The sequence below is a fragment of the Pelodiscus sinensis genome, chromosome 3 (genome assembly GCF_049634645.1).
Source record: "Pelodiscus sinensis isolate JC-2024 chromosome 3, ASM4963464v1, whole genome shotgun sequence".
NCBI classification, from domain to species: Eukaryota; Metazoa; Chordata; order Testudines; family Trionychidae; genus Pelodiscus; species Pelodiscus sinensis.
In genome coordinates this window covers 13,138,241-13,160,420 of record NC_134713.1, presented here as the reverse complement: position 1 = coordinate 13,160,420, position 22,180 = coordinate 13,138,241, and the positions used below count along the sequence as shown (strand labels likewise).

The 22,180-nt window shown below is 47.0% G+C and overlaps 1 long non-coding RNA gene across 2 annotated transcripts; it reads right to left on the bottom strand.

Moving 5' to 3' along the window:
- Nucleotides 1-392: 392 nt before the first annotated feature.
- LOC112545395 (uncharacterized) lies at nucleotides 393-21,775 on the bottom strand. Of its 2 annotated transcripts, XR_012902475.1 has the most exons (5): nucleotides 21,669-21,775; nucleotides 16,267-16,463; nucleotides 7,234-7,396; nucleotides 4,872-5,532; nucleotides 393-1,008 (listed from the first exon to the last, which is right to left on the bottom strand). It is a non-coding gene; the product is annotated as an uncharacterized LOC112545395 (long non-coding RNA). The 2 variants fall into 2 exon arrangements; XR_012902474.1 differs by lacking the exons at nucleotides 393-1,008; nucleotides 4,872-5,532; nucleotides 7,234-7,396 and having other exon boundaries at nucleotides 16,174-16,463.
- Between the last annotated feature and the right edge of the window lie 405 nt (nucleotides 21,776-22,180).

Here is a 22,180-nt window from a genome sequence, read left to right as displayed (position 1 = left end):
TTAATGGTAATGGGATAGAACGTTGCTATTTATACCTTACTAACCTCCCATTTTGGTAACCAGGTTAAATCTTGTGTGGGAAAAGAATTTCTATAGCAAATGTGCATAAGAAATGGCATAACTTCAATCGCCAAGTTAGGTAAACCAATCAGTACACCGGTTCCACGAGGTGTACCGGTAGTTCGGAATAGGAAGCCTCGTCCGAACTACCTAGTTCAAGCCCCGTGTAGCCGCGCTGCATGGGGTTCGAACCAGCGGGGTTTTAAAAATGGCGGCTCCCCGCTTATGCAAATGAAGCCCGGGAAATTCAAATCCCGGGCTTCATTTGCAAGTGCGGTATGCCTACATTACCCTCCTAGTTCAAACTAGTGGGGTAGTGTAGACATACCCTAGGATACATTCAGTTGAGACAGGCTGATTTGTATAAAGTCTGCATTTCCAAATATTCTTTTACCTCTTTTATGTCATTAGTTTTAATGTTTTTCAACAGGCTCAGCCTGCCTTTCTCATTTTTCAGACATCTTTTTTTCATTTACTTTTTCTCTTGTTAAAATACAAGTCTTAAAAAACGGAACCGAATCTCTGAATCTACGGTGTTTTCACCATTACTACTACAGGCTGAACCTCTCTAAACAAGGACTCGCTGGTCCTGCTGGACCATGGATGTTCCGGGACAAGAGCGCCCCAGGGCTGATGGCTGGGACCACTAGTGGGGCTGGGAACCCTGCTGTGGTGGCAGTGGCAGGTTTGGCAGCCAGCAGCCCAGCCAGGCCAGAGGCAGAGAGGCCAGCAACTCTGCTAGGGTCAGGACCAGTTGTGACAGATCCAGCGGCCAGCAGCCCTACTGGGCCAGTGATAAAAGAGCCAGCAGCCCTGTTGAGACCAGGAACCCTGCCAAGCCAGTGGCAGGAGGGCCGGTATTGACCTCCTCTGGTCCGGAAAACTCCCTCATTTGGGACCAGTAGGATTCTGAGGGTGCGGAATCAGGGAGGTCCAACCTGTGCTCTCCTGGAAAAAATAAGAATAAACATTTCTTCTCTTAACACCTCATGGCAATAACGAATCTGTGTTAACTTGTTTCCCTTGCCTATACACACCAATGCACACCCAGGTACCTAGAGTGCCTGTAAGACTCACAAGACTTTGATCTCCCAGGTAATATGCAGACAGCGTGCATGCCAGACCAGACAGAATACATCTGCTGACCTAGAGAAAGCTGACCCTTTTTCACTGGGACATGGTTCATTTGTCAAAGCAAAACTGAACAGTCTCATCGTTATTTAAAGCCAGGGATGGGATTTCCATGATCCTGGGACAAGATAACAGCATCAGCTAAACGATGCTGCCTCCCTGCCTCATGCTGTGGCCTGACTCTGCAAGCAGTCTAATTGAAATCAATTATTTTTACAACTGCACTTAGACACCCCATTGCATAATTTACTGTCCAGGAAAGTACAAGAAAGACAAGCCCTGCCCCCAGAAAGCTCGCAGTCTAGGAGGCAAATGAAGGGGACTACTTCAGGGCTATTTCTACGCTGCCCAATCTTGCACAAGAACATATGCAAATGAGGCGCGGTGATGAATATAGCCGTGCCTCATTTGCATACTTAATGAGCCGCCGTTTTGCACAAGGGGCTTTTGTCTACACTGCTCCTTCTTGCACAAAAAACCCTTCTTGCTCAAAAGCCCCTTGCGCAAAAATGGTGGCTCATTTGCATATGCTCTTGAGCAAGACTGGGCAGTGTAGATGTAGCACAGAAGTAAGGTAGCACGCAAACGTGTGCAGAGGAAATAGATCTGGTTTTTTTTGACGCGGGGGGCCGGCCAAGCACTTTGCAAGCTTCCCAATGTCAGTGGCCATTCAGCAGAAACACAGGAATGCCCCTCTCTGAGCTGCAGACCCAAAGCTCATTGAAAAGACACTGGCTTCAAGGGACTTTGGATCAGTTCCCAAGAACGGGCACTGCTTGCTCTTTTGTGCCACATTTCGATGCTTGACGAACATCCACCAGAAATGGGGCTGAGATAGGGATGTAAACATGTAGTCGATTAACTGATTAACAGATAAGCAAAATCTTATAGGTTAATGCTATACACTACATGCATTTCTTCCCCCCTCTGTCCCCTCCCCCTCCCCCACCACACTCTTTGCCAGTAAATTTTTTAGCAGGCTGGCCAGCATCCCAGCTCAGTCCTGGCTTGCACTGGGTCCGGGACCTACCTCTGGCTGCATCTCTACTTTTAAAGTGTATTAGGAGCCAGGGGGCAGGCAGCCCGGTTCAGTTCCAGCTCATGCTGGGTCCGGGACCTCCCCCCAGACAGGGGCTGGCTGCTGCCACCCCCCACTGCTGCCTCTTTATCAGCAGCAGCAGCATGGGGCGACAGGCAGCTGGTCCATGAGGGGAGTTGGTTTTTAAACTGGCTCCCCTTGTGGACCAGCTCCCACCTGGCACCCCACACTGCTGCCTCTGATACAGAGGGAGCAGCACCAAGGGGCAGGGGGGCTCCTCAGGAGTGGGGCTGGAGTGCACTGGCTGCTGGCCCCACCCCCAGAGACTATAGAATAGTTGAGTAACCAATAAGAATTCATGAGGTTAATTGACTATTCAATTAACCGATATTAAACATCCCTAGGCTGAAACAACCAACCTCGTATCACGTTAGCTGGATTTGAACCTTAGCCTCATAAGGTGAAGGTTAAAGAAACTGGATTCTTAAAGTGGGGAAGGGATATAAATAAATACACGCTTCTTCCTCGTCAGTGTTATGAGTTTTTGATGCTCTATATAATCAGCAACATCTCCAACATCAGTCTGTTTGAATAAAACCCACTCGCTACCTATGAGCTGTGTTTCAATTTATTGATGTATTTCTTAGATTCTAGCAAAAGACTTGTCCCTATTAACAGCAGAGGTGGGGAATCTATCTGTTAGATAAGCACCAAGGTTCTTGGAGTCCTTTCCTGGACTATAATTCTGCTTTCTTAAGCATTTTCATAGGTTTAAAATTCTATATTTCTTTTTTTCTGGCAACATTCATCTGACAAGTATACCCCTTCATTAGCCAAATCTATTGGAGATGTCATGCTGTCCTATTTTCAATTGAACCTAACCTTGGAAGAAGATTAAACTTGTTTGAGAGGGAAGAATAAAAGAATCCCCCACTTCATTCTCAGCCAATTGTCAACTTGAATCAAGCTGAGGAATTTTACATGGAGAAAAGCAGTTATAATGAACTGATCTATTGAAGATAAATTACATTGACATTCTTTAAAAAAAAAAAAAAAAAAAAAAAAAAAAGCCTGCAAGAGTGAAATCCTAATAAACAGCTCTTCATCAGATCGCCTTTTGTAGTGCTGTGAAATGATTTTTCCATTACTGAATCTTTCTGGAGGGTAGCCAAGCAAAAGGAGAGAGAGTTGCGGGTGTGAACAGAGTTGCATATTTAAGCAAAACGTGTCCTGCAACGCCCAGAGTGACAGCAGCATTTTAAAAATAAAAACGAAGTACAACACAAATCTTAGCGTGCCAGCTAATAAAGCATCCCCACAGAACAAGACCGGGAGAATACTACCACACAGGAAAGCTTCATGGTGGGGTGCTCAGAGGTAGCTCCAGGAAAAAAGCAGACAAACCTCCCACATGAAACGAAGGATTTAGCTGTGGAGCGTGCAAGCTCGTGTGCTTTTCTTGATACATTTGTGTGGCTTATGTAAGAGCACTCTGTGCTCCTCGCTCTAGCCATCTATCACTGTTCCATTGAATCCAGGCCTAATTTCCCCTTTTACCAAGAGAATGGCCCAATTTCCTAGTTGTGCCCCATCTCATATCTCTGTTGTGCAGCCCTGCCAAGAACATAGGTTTCTCTGCCTAAGGTAATGCAGCTACTGGGCCTAGGACATCCTTGATGTCACTCTAATGAGAGCGTCAGTGATGCATATGACCAATTGAGACCATACTCCTTCTCGCAAGGTTCCAGGTATTACTGAGCATGGGTTACTCCACACAGCTGCTCAGGAGCAGATCTGGCATTTGGCCATGCCCCTCCCTTCAGCTGCACAGACAGAACTGCTTTTCTTGATATCCTAAATGCAAGGGGGACAGTCCCTTTGTGAATAACACTGCAGTGTTGGTTAAACTGATTTACTCGCTCTATTACTTGAGTTCCTGAAATGTCACCTATGACTAGCACAGGCTCTGGATCTGACTCCAAACATTGCAGCTTGCAAGGTTTTATTGACATAACTCTGCTCTGTACCAATCTAGTGCTCTACAGCTGCAAAGAGCTTTACAGTCATTTACAACAAGAAGATCTACTCTGCACTAGTTAGGCCTCAGCTGGAGTACTGTGTCCAGTTCTGGGCGCCACATTTCAAGAAAGATGTGGAGAAATTGGAAAGGGTACAGAGAAGAGCGACAAGAATGATTAAAGGTTTAGAGAACATGACCTATGAAGCCAGGCTTCATGAACTGGGCTTGTTTAGTTTGGAAAAAAGAAGATTAAGGGGGGACATGATAGCGGCTTTCAAATATCTAAAAGGGTGTCACAAGGAGGAAGGAGAAAATTTGTTCCTCTTGGTTTCTGAGGACAGGACAAGGAGTAATGGGCTTAAAGTGCAGCAGGGGAGGTTTAGATTGGACATTAGGAAAAAGTTCCTAACTGTCAGGGTGGTCAAATATTGGAATAAATTGCCAAGGGAGGTGGTGGAATCTTCCTCTCTGGAGATATTTAAGAACAGGTTAGATAGACATCTGTCAGGGATGGTGTAGACGGAGCTTGATCCTGCCTTGAGGGCGGGGGGCTGGACTCGATGACCTCTCGAGGTCCCTTCCAGTCCTATGATTCTATGATTCTATGATTCTATGATTTACCTGGCATTGCTCGGATCCTTAATTCAAATAAGTGTTATTTTTCTTCATTTAAATCATTCTTCTGCGGTGGGGCTGAGGTTGAGAGGCTGGGGATAGTGTGCGGGCTGCCCTGGAGAGAGGGGACAACCCCAGACCTCTTTCCCAGCAGGTTGGGGCCAGGTGAGAAGCACCTCTCCATGGCTGCTGCAGCTCCTGTGGGCACAACCGGGGAGAGGTGTCTATGTCCCTCAACTGGAGGACAGACAGACACACCGACAAATAGTCAAACTCTGAAATATATAGTAGATAACTGTCCCTTTTTCCCTCCTGCCCCCTACTGGCCCAATGGGGTTGTAGCTGTCCCGATCTCCATCTCTGGCCCCTTGGTGCCCTCCTGTGGTCATTCTATAGTATAACTCCCTCCTGCCATGCCCCTCCCTCTCCATTGTATGAGAAACAATAAAATTCCACGCACATCCCATTAGCCTGGCACAATCAAACCCTGACCTTGCTTTACGTTATGATAACAGGAAGCTGTATACCACATTTGCTGGTCCCAACTCTTACCATTTAGGAGGAGTTCTTGAACAAATGAGTTTGTTTCATGTGAGAGGTTCTGCTCACAGACAGACAGATGCACGTTTCTAATATATATAATAATATACTGTTCTTCAGGACCCTCCTGCAAAAGCAATTTTTTAAATACTGCAGTCCAATTGTACAGATAGAGAAGCCAGCACAAGAAGCTATCTGAATTGCCCAGGGCTTCCATGCATGTGTTATGTGGGCAGTATTGGAACTCAGGACTTCCTGGACCTGAGTCTCTCATTTGTTGCAGTCACTTTATTCCATGCCAGTAGAGTAAGTGAGTCATAATGGAGGTGAAACTGGGAAATCATAGAATCATAGAACCATAGAGCTGGAAGAGACCTCAGAAGGTCATCAAGTCCAGCCCCCTGCTCTCGGCAGGACCAATCCCAACTAAATCCCAGGTTCCCTCAGTGCTATGGCAATGGTGAAATGACTCAACAATGGCCCCCCTTGCAGCCCACAGCAAAAGTGGAATATTAAAGTTGGGACCAGAACTCTGCTGTGCTCTACTTTTGATTGTAAAAAAGAAGGTGGGGCATTGTTGCCAAAACTAAGTTACAGAAGCCCAGAAGTGGAGCAGGCCTTCGGCAGAGCCAATAATTAATAAAGGAAGTACATAGGTGACTTGAAACCATTTTTCCATGGCTACTTCCCTGGCACTCCTGTGCCCAGCTCGGTTCAGCCAGAATAGAAAATTCGGTTCCACCCATAGACCTCCGATCCTGCCTCTCTCTGCATGTCACTAATCCTGTCACTTAAAAGTGGCATTATTTGACAGATGAACAGTGAAAGAACATTAGTAAAGGTGCAAATTAAACACCCTCCCAAATTAGGAAATGACAAAGTTCAGGTTGCCTGTGCAATTTTAACATGGGGTTTCCCTGTGTGTCTGCATCAAACAGCCTAACTGCATGATCACATGTGCCCCCTGCTACTGTCAGTATAGATTAATGAGCAGTTATTCCATATTTTGTTTACTCCCCATTTTTCAAACTGTGGTTCCATGACACCTTCCTTCCTTCTTGCACATCATTCAATCCCAGAATTATTATTTTCGTCATGTGCTTTCCAGTGTATGTTATTGTGTCTGAGTGCCTCAGTAACAATAAAGAATTATTTTCACAAAGCTACTGTGAAGAGAAGGGATGGCATTTTCCCCATTTTACAGATAAGTCATTGAGGCAGAGAAACATTCAACTGAAAAGTTTCCACCAATCTGAGACAACTCTGATTTCACTGAGAACTTAGAATAACATATTACTTTATGGCTGTGTCTACATTGGCAAGATTTTGCGCAGAAGTGGCTGCTTTTGCACAAAATCTTGCCACCTGTCTACACTGGCTGCGAGTATTTGCACAAGAACGCTGATGTTCTACTGTATGAAATCAGTGCTTCTTGCACAAATACTCTGATGCTCCCACTCAGGGATAAGTCCTCTTACGCAAGCGGTCTTGCGCAAAAGGCCAGTGTAGACAGGTAACATCAATTTCTTGCGCAAGAAAGCCTGATGGCTAAAATGGCCATCAGAATTTTCTTGCGCAAGAGCGCATCTACACTGGCACGGATGCTTTTGTGCAAAAGCAAATGTTTTGCTCAAAGGCACATGCCAGTATAGATGCTCTCTTGCACAAATACTTTTAACGGAAAAACTTTTCTGTTAAAAGTATTTGCGCAAAATCATGCCAGTGTAGACTCAGCCTCAGTGTTTAGAGTGCAGGTCCCTTTGCTTCTCATTTCTACAAATCAAAACCCAGAATACCAGCTGGGGCACCCAGACAATAAGGAATGTACCTCTGAAAATATGTTTTAAGTGACTTGTCCAGCATCACCCAGGAACTCAGTGGAAGAAGCATGAATAGAATCAATTCTCCAAGGCAGCATTCAATGGCTTAACTGAGACTATCCTTTCTCTTCCTTTAGTGCACTGCCTCATTCACTGTGCATCTGCCAACTTCTGCAACAAATGAAGCAGGGATGTTAATGAAATGTGCTGTATTAGAAGTGGGAATTCTGACAGATAAGAGCATAATTTCCTGCACTCAGTGACGGATTTAGGGCAGGGCAAGCGGGGCGGCTGCCCCGGGCCCTGTGCTTCCCGAGGCCCCGCGCATGTGCCTTGGCGCCATAGCACATGCGCTGTGTCAAAGGGGGGGGGCCGCAAAATTTCGCTGCCCGGGGCCCCGCGGCACTCTCATCCGCCCCTGCCTGCACTATATGGATTCATCCCTAGAACACATCTGCCCTATGAACTGCATGATGCAAAGGTCCTATGGAAACAATAGTATGTGATCATTGAATTAAAGATGAGCAGAATACATACACACAAGGAGGGTGAATTGAGAGCGTGCAGTAAACCTTTTGAGTGCTTGACTCTGCAATCTTAAGAGTGTTCTTTCAGCATAGGATTTGTGAGTGTGTTGTTCATGATTTTTTAATAAAGTAAACAGGAAAAAACAGCAGTTTCACAATGTGGCATCATATTGCCACTCACTGGAACAATCAGTCAGGTTAGAACCTTTAGATCCAATGCATAGACTTGAGCTAGGAGTGGGCCAGGCCTGGACACACACTTTGCCAGAGGGTTTCACAGTTCCTTGCTCACAGAGGAGGAACGGTGAGACTCTGTAGTCTTGGGTTCTATTCCAGGCTCTGGAGGGAGTGTGTGTGGGAGGGGAGAGGGGCATAGATTCTTCAGCCAATTCTCTTCTCCCACTCATTGGCTGCCGTCCTACTATCTCTCCCTGGGCTTCTCATCCAGTCTCAGTCTTTCCTCCAACCTGGCTTTGTGCCCTAGTCTCCTGCTTCCCTAGCTCCTTGTCCCAGCCTCTTTGCTAACCCAGGCCCAGTTCTTAGTCCTGGTGCTGGGGCCCATCCCATTTCAGAGTAGCCATTACAAAGAAAATCCGGTTTTAACACTGGAGCTCTGGCTTGAAGCATGTTCAATTGCTCTGTTGCTGTGGGACGTCTCATATGCAGTTAGGTCAGCTCTGGGAGCCATAGAATCATAAAACTAGACGGGACCTTGAGAGGTCGTTGAGTCCAGTCCCCTGCCCTCACAGTAGGACCAAGCACTGTCTAGATCAGGGGTGTCCAAACTTTTTTCAAAGAGGGCCAGATTTGATGAAGTGAACATGCGTGAGAGCCGACCATTTTGCCTGACATTCTTTGAACCATTAAAATTAAATGCAAATTAACTATTTTATGCAAAATTTATTGCAAATGGCATACTTTTCATTTTGTCACATGGATGACAAATCTAAACAGGTGTTAAATCACTCTGCCTTTCATATCTGAAGGCCAGATGAAAAAAAAATCCAGGAAGCTGAAATATATGTCAGGAACATTGTAAAGTACATTACATATTATTGGTAATAAAGGTTATCTGTCAACTTTTAAGTTCAAAAAATATGAACAGGAACATAACACCAAGTATACATGTTGTGTCCAAATATATTTATAACTGATTTAGACCAACTGACATTAACTGAGATTTTACAATGTATTCATCTCAATACATATGGATTCGTTGGGGGCCATAAAAGATAGATATTGCCAAATTACCTGGGGGGCCGTATTAAACCGGAACACGGGCCGCAATTGGCCCGCGGGCCGGACTTTGGACATGCCTGGTCTAGATCCTCCCTGATGGATGCCTATTCAACCTGCTCTTAAATATCTCCAGTGACAGAAAATCCACAACCCCCCTCTGCAATTTATTCCAGCGTTAATCACCCTGACAGTTGGGAGCTTTTTCCTAACATCCAAACCTAAACCTCCCTTGCTACAATTTAAGCCCATTGCTTCTTGTCCTATCCTCAGAGGACAAGAAGAACAATTTTTCTCCCTCCTCCTTGTAACACCTTTTTAAGTACTTGAAAACTGCTATCATGCCCCCTCTCAGTCTTCTCCTTTCCAAACTAAACAAGCCCAATTCTTTCAGTCTTCCCTCACAGCTCATGTTCTCTAGACCTTTAATCATTAGTGTTGCTCTTCTCTGGACTGTCTCCAGTTTCTCCACATCTTTCTTGAAATGTAGTGCCCAGATCAGAACATAATAATTTCATAATAATTTCCAATAGAGGCCTAATCAGTGCAGAGTAGAGCAGAAGAATGACTTCTCGTGTCTTGCTCACAAGACACCTGTTAATGCATCCCAGAATCATGTTTGCTTTTTTTGTAACAGTGTCACGCTGGTGACTCATATTTAGCTTGTGGTCCACTATGACCCCCAGATCTCTTTCTGCCATACTCCTCGCTAGACAGTCGCTTCCCATTCTGCATGTGTGAAACTGATTGTTCCTTCTGAAGTGGAGCACTTTGCATTTGTCCTTATTAAACTTTATCCTGTTTACCTCAGACCATTTCTCTAGAGAGAGGCTCAAACACGCTAAGGGACTCAAACATGCAAAGGGAATTTAACTGCTAAAAATATACAAAATTGCTAAAGAACATGTGAAACTAGGATTCCTCAAGGCTTATAATGTGGCCACATTTCAGCAGATGTCATGGGGATGGGAAAAAGACACTTCCTTGATACAACAGCCACCCTCCTGGTAAATGTCAAGTCCCTGCTCCAAAAGGCACAGGTGCTAGAGTTGCAGCACTGCCCAGAGCACAGAGTGCCCCCTCCTGGTGCCTCGGAGCTGCTCAGAGCATGCAGCAGGGCACTCCAGTAGTGATTTAAAGGCAAGGGTGTCATTTAGGGTATGTAGCGGGGGCAGCAGCTGTGCACTCCAGGATGTGGCTTGCTTTTCATCCCATTCCCCGGATGCTAAGGGAGTGAGGGGAAAGTACTTGCATTCCGTGCATGCCTCTCACACCTGGCCACTGAGCTCCCTTCACCAGCCAAGTGTGAGAGAAATGCATAGAATGCTAGCACTTTCCCCTCACTCTCTTAGCGTATGGGGAACAGGATGAAAAGCTTGCTGCGTCCCGGAACGCACGGCTGCTGGCCCCGCTACGTGCCTGAAATGGAGTCCTTGTTTAAATGGTCTGGGGCTTCCACCGGCCCAGTTTACCCCCATCCCATTGGCAGGCCTGCAGAGTTGTGAGCCTTAGTCTCAGAAATGGAATGAGCTGTTTAGCTGAAGTCTCCCGGAAAATCTCAGTCTGAGGCAAACACCTTCCATGGAAAATTTCAACCCAAATGGTTAAATTTTGTCAAGCTATAAGCAACAGAAAACTGGGCCTTATAATGAGAAATGTTGGCAAGGTTAATAGTTAGGTGGCACTACCAACCCTGCTGGCAGTCACCAAAAGTTGGTAAAAGAATCAAAGACACACATGTGAATATAAAGATAGAGACGTAGTTTAAAGAAACTAAACTGAGCTTATGGAAAAAGTACTTCCAAGATCCCCTAAGCCTGTAGGCCTTGTCCAGAATGAAGCACATAAGCACATGAGAATGGCCATACTGGGTCAGACCAAAGGTCCATCTTGCCCAATAGCCTGTCTTCCAGAAACAGAGTGTGAAAGGAATCTATTGTCATTCTTCTATCTTACTAAGGCTTTTCTTCAGTTCTCCCAAATGCTTCTCTTCTGCATCTCACTGTACTGACCACTGGTTTAGTGTTTATTTTTCTCCATTGGCTAACTATCTCTGTCCATCTACCTCAGAATGGTTGCAGCCCATCAGAAATTTCCAAAGGCGAAGTCTTCTCTCTGGTTGATCATTTCCTTCAAAAGCTGCTTCTGCATTCACTTATAATCACAGGAGCTTGTTCCATCTGGATTATAAGTGTGTATCCAGCATCTTTGTTTCCTCTGACTCGCCCATAATTCCATTGCTATTTATGTATTTCTTCTGAGAAGACTATATTTAATAGTCACCCCCCCATAAATATTCATGTATTGATTCCTGCAGCCTGAAAACTGTCTGAAGCAAATTGATGTTGGGGGAGCTGCTGTCACTAACACGGAGAAATGGAAATGTGAGCACTGCAGTTTAGATTTCAGAAAGCCTGACACAGCTCTCTGGTAGGCTCCTGGGGGTGAAATTAATTCCTGTCGCCATGGTGATGGGCTGGGAGGGGATCAGAAATTCCCTTAGTCACTAATGGCTAACGGGCAACATTAGCACTAGCCCAGAGTAAAGAGCAGCACAAAGTTATGCTGCCCTAGGAGAAATACCCGGGCCAAGCTGAGTCCAAGTCTCTATTCATTCCCTGCTTCACACATGCAAAAGTAACTAACGACAAGCAGGTACTCATTATCACCTGTTTCACCTGTATGCTGGCTCAGCTGTGCTTTCTGGCACGGTCGAGGAGTTCTCTTCTTCTCCTCTTTCCCCACCCACCTCTGTAGGATGGAAATTAGCAGCCCCAGAACTTCTTTTCCCTCCCCTGTGCTGAGATCAGCAATATGGGTAGCTTGTGTCTGGAATAAAAGGGCACGTTACATCCTCTTATCCCTCTAAGGCCTGGTCTGTATTAGATCAGAAAGCTCAGCTTACGGTACACAGTTTAAGGTATCTTTAGCCAAGCCTTGGCGGTGTCCACACAGAGGGAGACCATCGGCTTCCCTTACTCCTCACAAAAGGAGGAGTACTGGACGCTGGCAGAGGCTGCCCTCAGCTTTGAATGTATGGGTCTATACCAGACCCGCTAAATTGAATGCTAGAAGATCGACCTCTAGAGCCTCAATCCACCTAAATGGGCTCAAGGTGGCTCATGACAGTTCCCTCTAAAATTCAACTGAGGCATTAAAGCATCGTCAGTTCTTGTGAGATCCCAAAGGGCTATTATACGTCAGGACTTGGGCTTCGGTCATTTAAAGTTCATGCAGGTTACAGGTATTTGATGGAGTGTCCCATGCATTCTCTGCCCTTGCTAGAGACCCTGTTGTCTGGGCACAGCCTACCTTATGGAGAGAGTGGTCCTTTAAGAAGCAAAGAGTATTGAAGTTTAGGATGGACATTAGGAAAAACTTCCTAACTGTCAGGGTGGTTAAACACTGGAATAAATTACCTAGGGAGGTTGTGGTATCTCCATCACTGGAGATATTTAAGAGCAGGTTAGACAGACACCTGTCAGGGATGATCTAGATGGTGCTTGGGCCGGCTGTTAGGGCAGAGGACTGGACTCGATGACCTCTCGAGGTTCCTTCCAGTTCTATGATTCCATGAGTTTGCACCTCCACGGGTTGCTGAGAAGGCCTCCCAGGTGAGCTGCTGGCAGACCCAGCAAGACTTAGTCACCTTGCTGCTAAAAGGACTGAAAGTAGGCAGAGGCCACTTGTGCCAAATGGACAGGGCTCATCGCTTCTATCAAAGAGCAGCTCTGGATGAAGCCAAGGGAGGAGAGGAAGGATCCTCCCTTCTGCATTCACCCAAAAAAATCAACACCCAGTCAGAGCCTCATTCTGCCTGCACTTTCCATTTAGGTCAATGGAAAACTTTTGGTTTGGTTTGTGGAATACAAGGTCCAAGTACACCATCTTGTGTTAAAAAAAATGGCCAATGATTTTCATTGCAACGTGAGATATGTTAAGGGACCTGATTTCTACAGAATGAAAGCACAGCACTTTCTGAAAATCAAATCCCTTTCAGGTGTGTCTGTCTAGCTGAGCACCTGAAATCACAAGAGATCTTCCGAAAAAACTTCTTCCGAAAAAGACCGTCCATAATGCAAAAGTGCATCGAAAAAGCGATCTGCTTTTTCGAAAGAGAGCGTCCAGACTGAATGGGCACTTTCTTGCATGTAAGCTGTGATTGCTATGGATGAAATGGCCACCAGGGCACCTGGGCTCTTTCCTCTTCTTCTGAAAGAATTCCCTTTTCCTTGTCCACACACACCTTTTTGCAAAAGAGCTCTTTCGCAAAAAGGCTTCTTCCTCATAGAATGAGGATTACCAATGCCAGGAAAACCCCTCTGTTCTTTCAGTTTTCTTGCAGAAGAACACAATTGCTGTTTGGACATTCCTCAACTTTTGTCGGAAAAATGGCTGTTTTTCCAACAAAACTCTGTAGTGTAGACTAACCCTAGGTTATTTCTGAAATCTCAGCCAAATATCAGTAAGATACTCTTGTGCTTAAGTGAATTAGGGTCTGATTTACCTATCTCCCTATGGAATTGTGAGAGAGTTACTGGCTGTGTGGCGTTGTGTTACAAAAGTGTGGTTCCTTTTAGATGGGATGGTTCCAAGTTTCATGAATAACCAGAGAAGTTGCAGAGTGTCTATTTCCTGCCTCTAGGACAGAAGTAAGTTGATTGTACCAGCAGGAGGACAGGCGCTCCCTCTGTACTCTACTTCAATAATAAAACCATGAAACTGGAGTTTCTGCCATTGTTGTTATTCCGAAGACAGTGGAATAGCAGGGCATGGCAGTACTAAACGAGCTATGAGACCATGAAGTCACATAACAGTATTTATAGCACTGCAGTATCTAAGTCTTCCTGCATTTGTTTCTGGCTAGACTCACATATGCCAAGAAAAGGTGTTTTGGCAGGGATTATAGCCTAACTAAAAATAAAAATCACCATCAATCTCTCAAAAAATATTTCCATAGAGATTTCTGTCCAAACATTCTGGATTCAAGAGACCCAATTCATCTGGATAAAGTTTTTGAACTCTGGAAATGTTTAGCATACCCAAAATGAAAGATCCTAACAATATGGCGGTTGTCCATACCCACGTCACACAGCTACTGTTGCAACAAGTAATATGATACAATAGAATCACAGTAACAAATTTAAATTCATATTTTGAAAACATTAATGACACTTTCCCAATACCTTAGTAAGACTGGCCAGACAACAATAATGTGCTTAGTAGCAAACACTGTTTTACCATTTTTCCATGTCAATTTTACTTTAGTTAGTGCTTTGGCTTTTTTAAATCCTACACAAATTCTTTCCCTATTTTTAGTTTCTGCAAAAAAAAAATCTTATCAAAGGGAAGAAAGTACTAATCTCTAATTTTCCATGGGGTATAACTCTGCTCTGGTGTTCTCCCTTGATCTCAGAGGTTTCCTACTGAACGCAAGGACATTTATTTTTTATTTTTTTCATAATCTAATTTAACTTCTGTTGCTAACATCCTTGATTCATTTTCAGCATATCAGAGTAACAAATATGTTTCCCTTCTTTTATAAAGAGCTGTATTACAATCTTTTGAAACATCTAACAGAAACATTATCTCCAGAAAATTCCTTTAATGCCATTTACAAGGCTGACCTTTGAAGAAAAAATAGGCTTGGCTAGTTCTTTATTGCCTTAAAATGATTGTCATTGGCTCCCATCAAAGAAGCCTAGCATCAAAGTAGTCAAAATGCAAATATTTCCTTTGCTCCAGATTCAATAAGGAGCAGCTCTAACCAGTCCATTGTAACTCTCAGATCCAAGCAGACTTGAACTCTTTTTCAAACTGGCTTCCCTGAAAAACCTTCATGTGCAGCTCAGTAGATGAAAATCTACCAGGCAGACTTCAAGCTGTGACTTAATGGTGCGATCATATCACTCATGTGCTGTACTCTTTGTATGAACGTTGAGGGAGTTATCACAAAGAGGGCCACTTCAGTCCTGGAACAAGTGCCCATCCTGCTCCCAGACAACTGGCGATGTGTGTGTTGGGACGACATAGTCAGAGATGAGCCAGTTCTGGCCCTTAAATCTTAACTCTTTCAAATCTGGCAGTGGAAGTGGATTAAAAGACCTGGATATGAACCCAATACTCCAGGTCCTGGGTCAGAGCCCACCTGGGAAGGGGCTTGTCTCCCCCCGGAGGCTGAAATCTCCAGAGAACCACCATTGTAGCCTTTACCAAAGATAAGCTCGTTCTGCCATGTCAGGCTGAACAGCAGCGGGGGCTGTGGTTTTTGAAGTAGGAGGTTCCAAGGTCAAACATAAGAACAGCCACACTGGGTCAGACAAAAGGTCCAGCTAGCCCAACAGTGGCCAATGCCAGATGCCCCAGAGGGAGTGAACAGAACAGATAAGCATCAAGTAATCCCTCTCTTGTCACTCTGACAAACAGAGGCTAGAGACACCATTCCTACCCATCCTGGCAGATAAGTATTGATAGACCTAACCGCCATGAATTTATCTAGTTCTCCTTTCTGCTGTCAAGAAGTCCTAATGAATAACTACTGTGGAGACTAGGGGTGGGCCGAGTTGCTGCCATGGTTTCAGCTGAGAGTCTGTGGCCAATTTATCTATTGCCCTACGCACTGTGGCTGTTAAATAACTTCCCCTCGTGTAAACTTCTACACAAGGTGCAGGACAATGGGGGTAAAGGATGAGGGCAGGATTTAGGTGTGATGGGGAGACAACCTGAGAGGAAAACCTGGTGAGGGTCTGAGACAGTCACTGGCCCCCTGTGGAGCTGCACCTGCTGTAACTTCAGCCAGGTGAGAAATCTCATTGTCTTAGAATTTTTGGCCCAATAGCAGCAGTGGCAGCACCAGGGTGAATTAATTCTCCCTAGAACAAGCTTTTGCAGCCTACCCTTTGCCTTCACATGGTTGGGCTGCCTCACATACAGCAGGGCAATTCCTGTTCCCCTACCAAGCCTGGACAGCCAGGTTCAGGCAAGGTAGGTCTGGCAGGGGGAAGAAGTATCCTCTGCCAGCCAGCAATGCAACTGGGCCTCCATCCACTTGGGCAGGAACCTTTGGCATGAGCTCTGCCAACCTCCCTGGGCCCTGGGTTGCAGCGGTGCCCATAATGTTGGGTTCTACAGTGCACTAGGGTGCTGTCCGTCTGCCCTAGAATCATGCCAACCCAACACAGAGGACACACAGGAAGAGGGCATTTATTCTTCCCCCATCCCAGGATGCTTTCCCACTCGTTCTTCCCTTCCCCTCACATTTGCAGCTGCTTTGTTTACTAAGGCATTGCAGTAAAGGGAGGAAGGATGAGAAAAGTCAGATCTGAGAGTGAGGGGGTGGCGGCAGCAGCAACAGCATTGGCTGTTGTCGAAACCTGTGCTGCACTGCAGTCAGCTTAGTGCAGAGGTGTGTTGCCTGCCGGTAGCTGCTCACTGCTCACTGAAGAATGCTCTTCCCCTGCTGCCTGGCTCCACCCCTGTATCGAAATAAGAAATGCTGCTTTGTTTTCTGTGCTGCTCCAAAGTTCTACAATGAACCCAGCCCAGGCAAGGAATAGCTATAAAGTAGGTAAATAGCACCGCTGCCTGTGACTATGATGAAGTCATCCCAGCCCCTGACACTTAATATACCTTGGTCTCCTACAGCAAAAATGGGGGAAATGAACACCAGGAGGAGAGGGTGCTACGACGTCTCCTCTCGGGGGTGGGGGAGATGTCTAGCCAGGGTTGGCCAACTTAAAAACCTCACCAGCTGAGTTGTCTTCTCCCCCGGTCCCCGACACACACACACACACACACACACACACACACACACACACACACAGACACACACACACACACACACACACACACACACCCCTCTCCTGAGCCAGCTGCACACCCAGGCTGTGTCCAGACTCAGGGTTTTTTTCAGGAAAAGTAGCCTTTTCCCGAAAAAACTTCCCCTGCGTCCAGACTCAAGCCGCGTTCTTTCGAAATAATTTCGAAAGAACGCGGCTTTTCTTTCGATGGCGGTAAACCTCGTTTCACGAGGAAGAACGCCTTCTTTCAAAAGTTCCTCTTTCGAAAGAAGGCGTTCTTCAATGTAAATAGGGCTTCCTCGAAAGAGAGCATCCAGACTCGCTGGGTGCTCTCTTTCGAAAAAGCGGATTGCTCTTTCGAAAGATCCGCCTGCAGTCTAGACGCGATCTTTCGAAAGAGGCTCTTTCGAAAGATGCTTTCGAAAGAGCCTCTTTCGAAAGAAGCCTGCAGTCCAGACATAGCCCCATTGTGGGCATCTCTTGGCCAGTTGCTATTTCTGAGTGGAAGAGTTGGCAAGGGCAGCTTAGACAACTACAACCGGATTCCTCCAAAACTTTTCTTGCAGGTGGCCCACTGAATGGTTCCACCAGTGAGAGTCAGAAGAGCCCAGTAGGCTCAGGCCGAAATATTCCCTCCCAGCCAAGTGCAAGTGTATGTGAGTTTGTTTGAAAGATGGTGTTACCCTCTCCCCTGATTCTTGTTGGCAGGCAGGGGGAGGGAACAATGCATGGATTCCATAGTCCTTTGCACTGTCTGTCTTCAGGGGCACATGCTCAGGGGAGATGTTCGTCAATGTCTCCCCCTCCTTCTAGGGGGTTCCCAGGGTTGTGAGGAACTTCACCGCTACCTGCCTTTGGCCCGGTGCTTCCCAGGGGGTCAGCTTCCCAATTTCACTGGCCACAGACAACACAATTTACTCTCCAGGGCAACACAGTCTCTGCTCTTCTCTACAGTTTAACAACAGACACACAGCAACCCGCCATACAGCTCCCTGGAGTGTCCAGCCCAGACCTGGGCGATATATGACCCGTGGGCCAGATCTGGCCGGCCAAGCCGGATCCGGCCCGTGGCTCCCCCTGCCAGGACCCTCAGGTTTGTATCTCTCTCTGCTGTGCAGGGAGGGAGAGGCTTCCCGCCCCCAGCCCAATCCTCAGCTCCTATTGGCTGGAAACAGCCATCCAATGGGAGCGGAGAGATTGGCCTGAGTAACAGGGGCAATGCAAGCCTCTTCCCCCATGTTGAGTTGAGAGCCCCATGGAGGGAGGAAGCTGCATTTTCCATTGGGCTGGGGCTGCAGCAGACAGGGAGCCCAGCCTGGCTCGGGGGTACTGCAGCCTGCTGGCCAGGAGACACCTAGGGAAACTCTTCCCAGCCTGTGCCTGCCTCTGGCACCCCAACCCCTCCTACATCCCAACTCCCTCCCCCAGGTCACCATCCAAACCCTCTGCACCCCCCCGGCCCCAGGTCACAACTCCCTCCCAGACCTGTACTCCTTCTAAAACCCTTCCCCCAAGCCAGAATCCTCTCCTGCACCCACACTCCCACCCTGACCCTACATTCCAATCCCCTGACCCAGGTCACAACCCCCTCCTCCACCCAAACACCCTCTCAGACCCCACACCCTCTCCTGCACCATGGTTCTTACTCCATGCACCCTTCTGCACCCAATCTTGACCCCGCACCCTCTACACAGAAAAGTGCGGCGCTTGACCACTAACCAAAATCTTGGAGTGGCCCCCCCCCCACCAAAAATTATTGCCCATCCCTGGTCCAGCCCTTAGTCCCCTGGACACTTGCAGGATTCACTGATTTGCATCTCTCAAAGCAGCAGAAAATCACAGCTTACCCATTGCATTTTGGATCACTGCTCTGTTTAACTCATAGGATTTAGCTATGTTGTACAGTGCAAGCTGGTATAGGTTCTTTAACAAAGCACAGAGATGCAAGTGATAGCCGGGAGAAGTACTGGCAGCAGATGGCTACATATTAAACACAACCCTAACACACATTTAGAACCTAGATGTATGTAACTAGACATTTTTATGTCTTTTAGGGCAATGGTGACCCTGAAGTCCTTCTATCCTTTTACAGCCAGGCTAGCATGTGATAGTGATATACATGCAACAAGTCAGGCATATATCCCAACAAACTATTGTCTATATTTGTAAACAGGCTTCTTTCCTGCTGCTTGTTGTTTCTTATAAATTTCCTCTTGAAATTGTGCAATTACTTGATCAGCATCATGCAGGCAAGCATCCTTCGAGAGACATCCCCTGCCCATCAGAAGGCAGAGAAATAAGGATCTGTTACCTCCTGCTGGACAGGAACGCTCCTGGTGACCTGCATTAATCCCAAGTCACTAAGAACATAACTTTTACATAGATAAGTTCTTAAATATTATCTGCACCTACCTTTCCCAAGGACTATGACAACCATTGGGCCACTGGCTCTTAGGAGAGATCTCACATGCCATCCTTTAGTGAATTGATAATCAGTGTGTGTGTGTGTGTGTTTGTGTGTATCACATACCACCCGTTAGTGAATTGTTAATCAGTGAGGCCCCCTATTTTGATATAAGTGTCTACACAGCACTTATTTCGAAATAGCTATTTCAAATTTGGCATTATTCCTCGTGAAATGAGGTTTACCAAATTTGAAATAAGCCCTCTGCTATACTCAGCTTCAGATGTCCCAGGTTCAAATCCACCTGGTGGTGGTTACACATGCATGGAGGCCTGTGGGTACTCTGCTAATCAGCTGGGTGGCCACACAATACCTCAGCTTACAGGGGAACATAAGGGCTCAGATCCTGTCACTGTCTGATTCCCCCAAGGCCATGCAAAGATAGGAGCCTGCTAACATGTAGACCAGGCCTTCCCAGAGACCCTCTCTAGGGCTTGTCATCCCTGGCACCGAGTCCAGGTATCCTAGAGCTAAAAGCATTGTTCTCTAGAGCTTGACCACAAGGATGGTAAATCCCTACTAAGAAGCTGTTTCAGACTTGTGTCTTCTGCATCAGGAACAGCAAGGACAGCGTAACACTCCCAGGGTGTGTCTAAACTACATGGCTCCATCGATGAAGCCATGTAGATTAGGCTGATTGGCAAAGGGAAATGAAGCCGCGATTTAAATAATCACGGCTTCATTTAAATTTAAATGGCTGCCGCGCTGAGCCGACAAACAGCTGATTAGCTGTTTGTCGGCTCAGCGCGCTAGTCTGGATGCTCCCGTGTCGACCTGAAAGCCCTTTATCGACCTCCCTGTTATGCCTCGTAGGATGAAGTTTACCGGGGAGGTCGATAAACGGCTTTCATGTCGGCAGGGGAACATCCAGACTAGCACGCTGAGCCAACAAACAGCTGATCAGCTAGCTGTGTGTTGGCTCAGCGCGGCAGCCATTTAAATTTAAATGAAGCCGCGATTATTTAAATCGCGGCTTCATTTCCCTTTGCCGATCAGCCTAATCTACATGGCTCCATCGATGGAGCCATGTAGTTTAGATGTACCCACTGTGGGTTAGACTTGGATTCAGGGTTTTCCTCGGCTTCACTCACTGCCTCTGGTACCTCACCAGAGGCTATTGCTCTGTGGCCTCCTAGATGAGAGGCAGCTCCGCCACTGGCAGCAGCAAAGAAAGAAAGGTGGCAATACCAGACCATGCCACCCTCCCTTCTGCGCTGCTGCTTGTGGATACCTTGACTTCAGAGCTGGGTGTCCTGCCAGTACCCACCAGTACTCACCACTCTGTCCCACCACTCTGTAGTTGTTCAGCGTGGGAAGCAGGACTGCTTCCAGCAGTAGCACAGAAGGGTGGCAGTAGCAGACTTTTCTACCCTCCTTCCGTGCTGCTGTGGGTGCAGACTTTCTTTTCTTGGTGCCCGTACTCTCTTGCTGCCCAGATTAAAAGTTAGAGCCACCTCCAGCAGCACAATAGGAAGAGTGGCAATACCAGACCATGCCCCCCTTCATCCTGCCTTGCTGCTGGCAGCTGGGTTGCCATTCAGGCTGGGTGTCTGACCAGTTTCCCCCACCCCAGCCACCTCCTTAGAAAGCAGTGGCAGGGAAGGAAAGGAGACAATATGATGCCATGCCACCCATCCTTCTCCTCCGCTGCGGTGGCGGCACTGCCTTTCCAGCAGCCCACGTTAGAAGATAGAACTGCCACCAGCCGTGGCACAGAAGGAAGGACAGTAATACCATAACATGCCACCCTGCCTTCTGTGCCGCTGCTGGCAGCTGTGCTGCCGTCTGAGCTGGGTGCCTCATCAGAGGCCACTGCTCTGCTCCTACCCAGACCAAAAGGCAGTGCCACCACCAGCAGCAGTGCAGATGGAAGGGGGCAATACCATACAATGCCTCCCTTCCTTCTGTGCTGCCATCTGACCTGGGCACTTCCCCAGAGTCCATTGCTCTACAGCCTCCTAGCTCAGAAGGCAGCATCGTCACCAGCAGCATCACAGAAGGAAAGGTGGCAATCACATACCATGCCACCCTTCCTGCTGCACCGCTGCTGGCAGTGGCATTGACCTCTGAGCTGGGTGTCCTGCCACTACCCACTGCTCTCCGGCCCCTCAGTGTGGAAAGTAGGGCTGCCTCTATCAGCGGTGCGGAAGGAAGGGTGGCAGTAACAGACCATGCCTCCCTTCCTTCTGTGCTGCTGGTAGGAAGGAGTCAAAAGGACAAACCCCCAATGTCTGCAGCGATTCTAAGGAATAAAGTCCTTGGGAGGAAATCAAATCACCTTAACTTAGTGATTTCTATGCCTAGGACTCAGCTGGTACCAGGTGGGTCAGACAGAACAGACGCCAAACAGGCTCCTAAGCAGGTAACACAGAATGGGTGGTAGGGAAGAAGAAAACTCCGACAAGGTTCCTACTCACGCTTGCCTAGAGTAATCCCAATTGTTTATCCATCCCCAGGGAGAGAGCTTGAGCAGGAGCCTTGCTACTGCAGAGCCACAGGAATCTCTGAGGTTTTCCTTGCCCTGTGCCTCTGTCCTGCCTGGCTGTTGTCAGGGCCTCTCTGTGAGGTCACAAATGACACACCACTTTCCCCCCAATAGGCTGAGGTCCTGCAACAGGCCTTTGTGATGTCACTGCCACACCCACTGCTCCCCTGCATGGCCAGTGTCCTGACCCCAGTCTGCCACTTTGGATCTTTGAGTTGGTTGCCCTGGATTGTCCCACTTAATGACAGCTGAGTCTGGGGCCCATGGATAATAAATCCCCAGAGTTTGTCATTAATTAGTAGATATTAAGGCTGAACGGGACCATTAGAGCATCGAACTTGACCCCGTATGTCCCAGCCCTGCTGTATATCAAAATAGCTAAGTTTTCATCCAAGCTCACACCAGAAAGACATCTCGTCTTCACTAGAAGATGTCAAGAAATGA